Genomic DNA, 12,217 nt, shown 5'->3' on the forward strand with positions numbered 1-12,217 from the left:
AACTACAAGAAAATTTGTTTCTGGTGCTCAAAAAATTCAGAAACTTTGTATCTAAGATCCTTGTCAAAAACCCAGAAAAACCCAGAATGGGTTTGGGCGGAATCCAACATCCCAAATTCGGCCTCCAATATACCCTACGCAATCTTGAGTAATTCTACACTGCCTGCTAAAAAAAGATACGGCTAAAAAACCCACCCTCGTTGCTCAGAAAATTATGAAACTTTACATCGAGGATCCTATTTCAAAAGCCAGAAAAACCTAGAAATGGTTTGGCCAGATTTTAAACTTTTAAAATCGACCTCCAATATGCCCCACGCCCTACAAACTGCTCCAAAAAACAACCTGCTATAAACCCCAATGAAATCCTCTGCCAATATCATGAAAATACAGAAATCACTTCTCCAAATATTTCCTTTAACCTCCACGATAAATTTCAGCCTCAAATACTAATACTTTACCCTCCAGGTGAACACCCAGTGTTGCCTTTGCGTTGGTCCAGGAAGTTCGAAAATCACCTTGCAAAGTAGCACACGCCTCCAGCTCCAGAACTTCTCCCAAATGTCAACAATACTATTATGCCTCCTCTCTGAGAAATCCTTCACCCAAACTCCTCTACAAGAAGCCACAAGCAAACTCGACCTCCTCTTCATTGCGTCTTGTAGTAATACGCACCACTTGGAGATGGATGCAATTGCTAGGAATAACAGTGAGATCATCCTCCTAAACAAATGAAAGAAAACCTTCCTAGGGTGGTGCTCGAAGTCCCCCGAAGAAAGGGTGAGCTCTTTGCTTGAAGAACTCATGTTGAACAACAAGTGACCCGACTAAGTAGCTCTAGTGACCAAAGAGAAATCGATATTACCAAAAAGATGAATGAAATGAGGAGAATTTCCCTCCTTATATAGATTTTGCGGAGCACTTTTCCCTCCAATTTTACCTCCATCGTGGGCCCTCACTTAACCACTTCCATGCAAAACTTAACAACCTCAATACAAACCAAACTAGGGAGTGCGTATTTCCCTAGTGTGGGTGGTCCCCATGTGTAATTTAACCACAACAAAATAACTTCTCCTAAGTCTAATCTCCTAATAAAAATTGAATGGGCCCCACTATCTCCAAAATTGGCCCCTAAAATGCAATAATTAGTCTTGTTCCAAATTAATTTAGGAAGGAACATGACATATACTATCAATTGTCCTTTCCATTTTACCCATTTTTATTTGCTTATACTTTGTTCAAAAAGAATCTCTATGACAATAGTAAAAACTCAGCTTACAAGAAATTCATGAAAACATAGTGGTTGCAATTTATGAATTCAAAAATATAGGAAATGAATGGAAGGACAAAGACAATTATGAGAAGTAGTTTGGTAGGTTCTTTCCACTAGAAATTAATTATGGATTTAATGAATCATTTAAAAATTACATTGGTGCTTTGGAAGCAAAGAATAAACTTGATCCTCAAGTAATAGACCCCATGATAGAAGATTTTTTATCTTGAAACATATAAGCCTGTTATAATTGAGATTAACATGTAATAAATGCCACTTGTCAAGCTTGGTTTCTAATATTATTTTTTGCAGTTGTGGGTGGTACTTTCAACACTCTTTCTATCTTGGTTATTTTTCTAAGAACAATCTATTTTGTGCCACCATATTTGGGCTGAATTTTTTTCCAGTTGCAATATTTTCTAAATGGAACTCCTCAATGGTTTTTATCACACTAGTTATGACATCGTTTTCCATGGTCATTTCCATAACCAAATATCTACTTGATGATCGAGGAAGATAGGTTATGTTACTATGCCATACTACTTATCATTAATGAGGGAATATTCATAGCTGCTTTGTCAAAGGAATTGTTAAGGAATCTTCAAGGTGGAAATGAGTAAGTTTGTATTCAAGACATATTCATTATTGTTGCATATGCTTATGCAAGAATAATAAAAATAGAGTATAAGCATGCAATTTCCATCGTACAACAATCCCGTACTTCATTTGCACGAAGGCAAAGATTTAGAACATGAGATGGTTTTCATTTGCGTAAAATTTGCAGGGCTTTGAAAAAAAGGTAGAGAGGTAATTGAACATGAAGATCATGTGGATGAAGAAGCCCATGAAGAAGAAAAACATCAAGCAATAACTCTTGAGAACCAACTTTTGGTAAGCCACGATTCAAATTTTCTTTCCAACCATATTTATACACATATAATGGAGATTGGGACAACAAATAGAGATAGGTTTTTTTATCAATATTATTCAGAATTTTTACAGACATGTGTTGGGGGTTAAATTGGTCCCAAGATTATAAATTTTTCTATCATTTCTCTCCTCTTCACATCACAAATTTCTATAAACTCATTATTTTGAATCTACGACATGGTTGGAAGATAAATGGGTGGCCGAATATTATGCTCCACTTGATTTCTCAGACATCTTGTGATTTTCAAATGAAGATTATGATTTAAATTGGCTTGATATCATTGGATCATTTCATGGGTATCATAATTCAGCTGTACAACATAGTACATCATTTGTTAAAGTTATGAAAGGTTTTCATGTTGGAATGATGGCTTTTACATTTACCTTTGAGGTTGAGGGATTGGAATGGTTTGAGGTTCTTGGCAAATCTCATTATCTTGTTCTCAAATAGTGGGATCCACACTATGAATCTATCTCTTAATTTCCAACGAACATTTTGTGACATTGTTTAGTAAATTTTGTTGGTTATTCAAGTAAGGATTGAAGCACGTTTACTTCAAAAATTAACACTAATCTCATTTCTTTAAATGAACCAAAATTCAAGACTTTATTCCTCTCATAACATACAACTCTTTAAAGAAAAATAACCGATTTCCAAACAAAGGAGGATATATTCTAGGCTGAATATGATACAAATGGATTAGTTTTGTTAGTTTCTTTACTTAGTTTGCATGAGGACATGCAAACATCTCAGTGTGGGGAAGATGTTGGGTTGTTGATTTGTCACATTTACAGTCATCCATTTGTCCATTTATGTCATTCCTTCACCCATTGATTACCCCATTTTCCACAATTTCCCTTAAAAGCATTGCAATCATTTCTAGTGCTCAAAGTGGTTAATTATTATACGTTTCCTTTATCTTTAATGAATTAATTAGGATTATTCTTGGTTTTAGTAATGATAGTTTACCAACTTTGTTCCTGAAGCAAGTTTTAGTAGGCATCTCTATGATCAAGGTATCAACACAATTCTAGAAGAAAATCAAGGACATTGGTTTTGTTTATAATATCCCCAATATGTATTTGTGTTGTTCAAATATCACCCAACTTGCAAGTGTGAATCTCTAGAATTTCATCAAAGGCTATGAGCAGTGGTTTTTGGTAGTTAACTTATGATGCAATTTCTAAGAAAAGGAAGATGGATTTTGAAAAATGAAATATGGGTTTTTTTTTGGAGAACATGCCCATTTAGGCTCTTGTTGAACGGTTTGCTTAAAATGTGAAGGATTTGAGATATTTCTTGATTCTTTGAACACTTTTTTCCCATATTTCATGAATGAATGGTTTTTGAACATGTCATCCAACACCCAATTAGCAAAGAGATTGGAACAAGGTCTATTTTACTAAAATCATAGCAAGGAGATAAGATGTAATCATATCTTTTTGATCCAAGATCTACTAAAATGTATTTGATTTCATCAAGATCAACAACATCTTGTTACTCTATCTCAAATTGGAGCAACAAAATCCTCAACATTTTTTGTCTATAAACTCTATAAATACCTATGATTTCCTTCTCAGATATACAAGGTTTTCTCATGTATAAGTACTTCATATCATTAATATAGTTTTTCTTTGATTCTCGTCAATATGTAAGAGTTGTCTATGTATGAATTAAGCTAACAACCAAGGTTCTAAAGTTTCCTTAGCACATGCAACTCAACAAGATCCCCCCCTATGATGGGATGCACAATGCTTCTCATTTGATGTGTTTTATTTCTTTTAGTTAGAATACAGTGATCACTTAGTTTTATATCCAACATGCTTTGAATGAATTTAAATTTCAACAATGTGGATTCTAATTCCTTTTCATGTGTCAATGCGATGTAGGATGACCATACAAAACTTTTGATTTAACATGAGTTAAATATTTAAAAACTTCAAACAATTATATTCAAATATTTTTTAGAAAGTATGTTGCTAAAAATAAATTAAATTTCTACTTGGAAAACAAGGTCTATAAAGGTTGCACAATCATGATCATAGTGAGTTAGATTATATTTAATCGCTTTCATAGAATATAATTTCCTTTAATTTTCAATTTACATTAGATAGAATTAGAAGCTAAATCCTTGCATATATTTTTCTTTACAATTCCTAAGTTTAGAAACTCTAATTGACAATATAAAATGTTATGGAATTCTAGTACAATTGAATTGACCGATAGCATGATCAAAACAGAACAAATAAGTCATTCAAGGTGGGAGATAGAGTATGGTTACAGTGGAGAAGAATAGGTTATCGGATCCTAGTAAAAAATTCAAGGCTCTGCAATATGGCCCTTTTGAGATACTGCAAAATGTGGGAGATAACCATGGGGACTTCACTAGGGGAGAAATACCATACCATGTGCATTCATATTGAGAATATGTATTGAGGAAAAAATGACATAATATATTGAGCATATGATAGGGGGTAAATGGTTTTTATATTGATAGGTATTAAAAATGGAGCTCAAATCTAATGAAAAAATATAAAAGGGTATAAAATATATTAATTAAAAAATGCATACGACCTACAATATTTAGTGAAAGTAGGATTTTTTTAAATTGGGAATGTGTATTGGGTTTGTATTGGTAGAGGATTAAATAATGTGATTTTTAGAGGTATTTTCCAGTATGTAGTTAAATTAAGGGTATTTTTTATTATGCCACAAATGCACGTGATATGCCATAGGTTCGTTAAGTGAAGCCTACCTGGAGATAACATCTAAGGACTCAGTCTACCCCCATATATGTGCATTTAATCAGTGGTGAATATAAAGAATTTGAAACTCTATGAGCCTTCCATGCTAGATTAGGAAGAAGAACAAGTCCAACATTATGCAGTGTATTTGACATGAGATGTTGAAGTAGAGTTGACAAAGGATACACTTTTGAAGAAGAGGTCTAGAACTATAAGACATGGTCAACATAAAATTTGATAGATTGGGTTGAAAGGACAACTTATTGGAAAAACTAAATGGTACACCTAAGAGAAGGTGGAGGCAAAATTTCCCCACCTCATTAAGTAGAAGATTTTAGGGACTGAAATTATCCCAAAATTGGGAGGTGTGAATTGGATTAGATCACTATATTATTTATCATCCATCTTGATGCTTTCAAAAATGGAAAAAGTATAGAAGTCAACTAATAGGGAAATTTTTACTAGTGGGATGCATTTTGGCAATTTTGGATTTGAAACCTTCTAGAAGAAGTTTGAGGCATCAAAGGGATTTGTTTGGGGGAGTAAAAATTTACCACCTAAGAACCACCCATTAGAACTATTCCACACATGGATACCTTTCCAATGCTGTAAGAATCACCTCAATTAGAGTATGTATGTAAAATTTATGCCACTTGGAAGTTAACCTTCCCGTTTTAGCTAACATGATTGGAGAGGATGCCATGTCAACCTTCGTTATTCATGGAAAAGGGGTCAACCACATGATCATGATGAAGAATACTCTAGAATATTCAATATTGTAACTCTAATTAAGTGTTGAAAAAGTTAAACTTAACTATTAGTGCGCTATCAAGTTGTGTTATAACTGGGCCATTAGGAGGAAAGGGGGTTCCATTCTATTCAAGTGAATTTTGTTCCATAGATGAGTAGAGTAGCCAAGAGTGATTAGGGAGAGAGAAAATAGAGAGGGTTTGTGCATTTTAGTAGACCACCGACCATAGGCCTTACTTCTTTGTACATTCATCCATTTCCATTCAAAAAAAGAGAGTAGAGTAGCCTCAACTTTCAACTGGGTTTCCTCTCAAAAGGGTTTCCCAAATGATATCTTGTGGTGATCTATGGTTCATAAGTTTTATTTCATTATTATCTATTTTCTTCATATTTTATCTATTTTTTGCATAAGCATAACACAATATTAATGAATCCATAAATCTCATAATTAACCCTCATAGTGTAGATTTAATATTTTAAGTATAATTTCATTAGATCTATTGTGATGAATTGTTTAATGGAATATCCACAATAGTTTATAAATCAAATTATCACAAGACCAATTTTTTTCCAAAATGAAATTAATCTTATCAACATAATTTCTAGATAGTATAGTATTATATTGATGCTTGGTAGTAATATTGCTACTTAGATATATAGACAAGAAAACTAGAAACCTATGCATATTAAATGGATGGATAGTCATCAATTTTTGTTTGAGGGATTCTACCGTTCTCCTCACGGGATATAAACTCCAAGCTTTTTTATTTCCTAGCTAGTATGGAGACTAAATGATCAAGTTATGGAGCCTACAATTTTAGGGCATCTAGGAGAAGTAAGATTTCCTAGTGTGCCTCACTTATTTCAACTAAGACTTTCCCTATGATTTTCTTGATCTTCTAGTACAAGTCCAATATTTTTAGGTACTTGTTTTTCTTTATTCCTGTGTGTCCAATAGCTTTGAACCAATGTGTCACATGTTCCTCAATGTCATTATCATGAATACAAATTCTTTCCACCCTAGTTTCTACCTCTAATATTTATATTTATAGTAGAGCCCTTGCGAGTGTTTGTTTCTAATACATTGTGGTAAATGCTTCAACACCCTAATAGGCATGAGTATCCATATGGATTTTTATTCCCCTACAATCTATACAACTAGAACTGAGATGAACCATACTTGTGTATGCATGAGGGGAGAGAGAAAAAAGGCAAGGGATTAATAGAGGAGTGTTTTGCTCCCAAAAATGTAGAGGGAACACACTAGAGAACTCAATTTAAGGTAGGAAAAGGTAGTGGGCATGAGAAGGTCGTGAAAAAATAGAAAAGTGGATTGATGCACTATTAAGAGGGGTCCCACAACACCAAAATGATAGAAAGACCTATAAAATCAAACCATGCACATGGAATAACAAGAGGACAAACAAGTGGAGAGGACTTACATAGTGAACTGGATTAAAGTAGCCTCAATCCAGAGAGCAATTCCAAACAAATCTAAGCCTTATGCTATCAATTTTTGGATGATAATGGTAGGAGGTCCCAAAGAGGCTTCTCAAAATCACTTTATGAGTTTGAAAGAAACATCTTATGGGGTATAATTATGGCAAGAAACATCCAAACCCTAACCACCCTTATTATAACCATTACATATTATGGATAGCCTCCTACGTTTCCATCTGTCTTTACACCTCAAACATGGTTGGGTAGTGGCAATAGGGCATTAACTAAAACACATGGCAAGCAAAGTCCTATCACCCCATTTGAGGGAGAGACACTTGCTTGAGCTAAATTCAAATAGTGCACAGTTAAAGAGTTTGGGGTAGATGAGTTCTAAGGTGTATCATTGACTGGTGGCTCATACTTGAGACCTTCATTAATGAGTTAGTCAACAATTTTATTGCTATATCTTCTGACATGAGATGGAATCATTTTTTGAATCTAAGGAAGGAGTTTGTTTATGTGATCTAAGCCCCTTTCAAGGAACCAATTCCCAACGATTTCATTAATGTTATATTCTTGTTGCATCTTCTTTAGCATTTGAATAAATAATCAAGAGTATCATTTTGGCATTAAATCAATGAATCCTTCTCAAGTTGCTACATGAAGACCAAATTCTAGAGTATACAACTTTGTTGCATTGTTATTATTGATGACAAAATGTCCATCATAAATCAAAATTATTTCTTCATGATCATTTCTAAATACACATCCAAAGCTTGTTGTTCTCGGGTGGCCTTTATAGGAACCATCAAAGTTTTGTTTTATGAATTTTGGAGTGGAAACTCCCACTTGTATATATTATTTCTTATGGGAATCACTAAGATTGGAGGCTAGAGAGTGCTAGTGGGGTTGAGGTCGGATGACTTATTAATCATTATTTTTTGTTTTTTCTTAGGCCAAGGAACAATCAAAATTGTTTCCTATATGTTCTTCATTATCTTACACCAAATTTGTTCCATGTCTAGAGAGAGTTTTAAAGATTAATCAATTCCTTTCTTTCTAGACTCCCCATCAAATGAACTCAAGGAAGAGATACCATACTTGATTAAGGATTGGATGGGTGAAGGTTAGCTTTCTATGGTCGTTATGAGGTTGATCTTGTTTTGATTCATCTTCCTAAAAGAAATAACTGCATTGTCCTATAAAGTTGCTACAAAGGAATAAGAGTTAAGGATATGTTTTAGGGTCTCCTCATTCTAGTGGTAAATATGACAAAAGGAGGGGCCCTCGAATCCTTGTGGAATCAATTTATACCAAGTGGGGGTTTTTCCATGGGCTAGAAGCCAAAGAAAAATAAATACTTTTAGCCATAGGTTTTGCTACCAATTTTTTTCCCATATTTCCAATGTAGGGAGTTTTGATTTCCCTCTTGCTAGGCAATATGCCTCTTTGAGATTGAAACTTCCCAAAATTTTTCCTTGCAATCTTGAGTTTTGTTTTTCCTAACATGCAAAAAATAAACTCATTCAAAACCTTCTAATGATGAATCTGAACTTCTTTTAACAACTAGGAATACCAAATCTAATTTATGTTTTATTCTTTTTTCTTAAAATCCAAACATTATCATAATTACTTATTCCAAATATTATTATTATATTAATTTTATTTGATTCCTAATATTTTATTATTATAATAATTACTTATTTTAAAGAACATAAAATAACTAGCCTAGATTCATCTTAAATCTAACAAGGGCTCTAGAAGGATTAAATCTCTTGTTCACTCCATATGCATTTAAAGAAATTTGATCCAGAGTTAAGATGTTCCAGGATGGTTTAATTCCCCCCTTTAAATAACTTATATTTTACATGAATACTATAGGTTCCCAATACCATGGGTCATTTTTATTTTTATTATTGTTTTACTTTTATAGGGTTATTTTCATTCTATTTTTACCTAGTTAAAATGTTTACTTTACATTATGTATAATTATAATTATTAATTTTTATTTTGTTTTGTTTTGTTTTGTTTTTATTTTGATGAACAAAAGGTAATTTCAAGCAAGAATGTGATTTTTTGTTGTTTATCTATAGATTAAACAACTTAAGTCTTAAAAACTATCCACAGAATTTTGGTTAAAATTAACTAGAAAAAATCTTGTGAAAAAGACCATTTCATCTATAATTTACTAGGCCTTTTATTCTTATGTTATTTGATGGAGTCAAACTATTTTAATTAATAATTATAATTAGTTATTTTATTTTATTTTATTTTAATTTTTATGAATTTGACTAATTCAAAACATTACAACATCTCTACCATATCGAGTTAATTAATAATTATAAAAAAACAATTAACCATATTTACAACACTAAAATATATCTATCATTTAAATTCAATAAAAAAATAATTATTTTTTAATTATAATTTATAAAATTATTTAAAATATTGAATAGTGATTAACATATTTGTCTGAGTCCAAATATATATTACTTTTCATATACCAAATTTGATATCTTCCTAATAACCATTTTATTATTAATATATTTTTATTGGTTTATAAATTTTGATTAATATATTTTTATTTTATTGTAACCTCTATAAGTTGACTCAATCAAGAAACCACCACCCAAACCAAAAAAAAAAAAAAAACTTTAAACATATTATTAATATAATTATACCCATTATTATTTATTATTATTATAATTATACCAATTATTATTTATTATTAATATAATTATTACCAATTATTTTTTAAAATAATTTAAACCTATTATTAATATAATTATACCAATTATTATTTATTATTAATACAATTATACCAATTATTATTTATTATTAATACAATTATACCAATTATTATTTATTATTATTTAAATATATGAGTAAGAAATTCAATTAACAACGGTCCATTAAAATTAGCTATAATTCCACTACTGCATCAACTTACCGTTCACACTTGTAATAACATCCCGAAGGGGAAATTTTCTCCAGATCGCATCCTATAAATTCATGGCCTCTAATACTCACCTGCATCAAGATTCTCCAACAAGTGTGATCGGGTTTTCAAAGAGTTGAAGGAAGAATTAGTATGGTGATGAAGATGCATGCGCAAGTATATCATATGCAGAAGAGGGCTGTGATCATTCTGTTGGTTACTCTATCAGTGTCATGTCTAGTTTCACGAGGTGAGCCTGATCCTCATCATGCAACTGATGTAATTACTGCTGCAACAGGAGGAGAAGGGGCATTAACATCAGAATTTCTGGTGCCCCAAAACAAGGCAAGAGCCAATGTTGGGGTCCCTCCGCTTGTGTGGGATGAAAAAGTTGCGAGCTACGCCCGCGATTACGCAAATCAGAGACGGGGTGACTGCGCTCTGCAGCACTCGAAAGGGCCGTACGGTGCAAATATCTTCTGGGGAGGTGGAAGTGAGTGGCAGCCCAAGGATGCAGTCACCTCCTGGGTTGACGAGGAGTCTCGATTCTTCAATTTCAGCACCCACACTTGCGATCAGTTCGAGAAATGTGGACACTACACTCAAGTTGTGTGGAAAAACACTAAGAAGGTGGGCTGCGCCAGGGTGCTTTGCAACAATGGCGATACTTTCATGACCTGCAACTACGATCCACCTGGCAATTATGTCGGCGAAAAGCCATATTAAATAAACTCATTGTAATGCATTACTGCTTAAAAATGTAATCGATTTTGTTACCCATTGCTGTTTTCAATGGACTGTGTTTTGCGTTAAATTTTTGTGTGAGTTATTTATATTTACTGTTGGGATCATTAGCGACTATCGTTTAACTCTATTATCCTTTCGGAATTGGAATAGGAATATCATGGACTGGCTGGATTATAAATCTAGGAAACTTCTGAAAACTACAATTAGCATCGAAGGCAGAATCATATTGCATGCATTCTAGGGCGTTTATTTTTTTTCAGCCAGAAAAAAAAACCATCCATCTTTTATAAATAAAAGTAGATACAATAATCTCCTTTTGGAATTGTAATAGGAATATCATGGACTGGCTGGATTATAAATCTAGGAAACTTTTGAAAACTACAATTAGCATCGAAGGCAGAATCATATTGCATGCATTCCAGGAGTGAGCAGCACAGCCACACTCCTCAATGCTATATAACAAGTTTGTTGAGTTACATTATCGAAAACCCCAAATAGGGGTGAGCTGCAAATACACAATTATCATAAAAGAGATACCAGAAAAGGGAGACCTGTATCACCAAAAAGACCATTCTGCCGCGGTGTTTGTCATGAGTCCATCTCATTAGCCAAATGTAGTGTCACAATAATATCCAATGGAACAGAACAACGTGCCAGCTCTTAGACACAAAAACGTCAATTGCTAAGGAGGGAACCGTCGCAAAGGCTTTGTAACAGATAACACTCGGGGAGGCAGAGCATCTGCTTTGGATAAAAAATGATCAGTCGCTAAATTCTATTCTCTGTATATGTGGGGCAATGAAATATGTTTGAAGGTGGCCATCAGAGAGTAGATTTGTTGCATCTAGTGGAATAGCGAAGGACGTCCCAAGTTGGAAAATCCCTCCAGGCTCATTCTATAACAGTTTTTTAGTTCCCAAACACCTCCAACTTCTCAATAACTAGTCAGAAAGCACATTTCAGGGCACCCCAAAGAAAAAGCAACTCTACTCTACCCTAGAGCCAAGTTACTTGAAATTACTTCAAGTTACTTTTGAAATTTGTTTAGTTTACAGGTTGTTATTTTTAAAATAATTTATACTTTTTTTTATAATTTTTTTAGAATATAAAATGAAATTATCTTTAGGTTTATATTTGTAACTTTAAGATATTTAATTAATAGGTTTAATGTATAAGAGCATGTGTTTTCTCTGAGAGGTAATAGGTCTAAAGCCAAAAATGGTACAGAATGTAAGTCTTTGTTGATTTTAGCAATCAAATCCTTGCATGAAGGTAGATACTTTATCCCATAAACAAATGGTCTCAAACACCAATTTAGATTCTAGCTTGACCCTAACCTTATTGGGGATGAAAGAACATGAAGAACTAGCTAGCATTGAGTGCCAACTATGTAACAA

At 33.1% G+C, this 12,217-nt stretch overlaps 1 pseudogene; it reads left to right on the forward strand.

Moving 5' to 3' along the window:
- Positions 1–10,226: 10,226 nt before the first annotated feature.
- On the forward strand, positions 10,227–10,799 carry LOC149240624 (pathogenesis-related protein PR-1 pseudogene; annotated as a pseudogene).
- Positions 10,800–12,217: the final 1,418 nt, after the last annotated feature.

Source organism: Pinus tabuliformis, chromosome 8, assembly GCF_031772625.1.
Source record: "Pinus tabuliformis cultivar Carrire ecotype Pingquan chromosome 8, CPIR1, whole genome shotgun sequence".
NCBI classification, from domain to species: Eukaryota; Viridiplantae; Streptophyta; class Pinopsida; order Pinales; family Pinaceae; genus Pinus; species Pinus tabuliformis.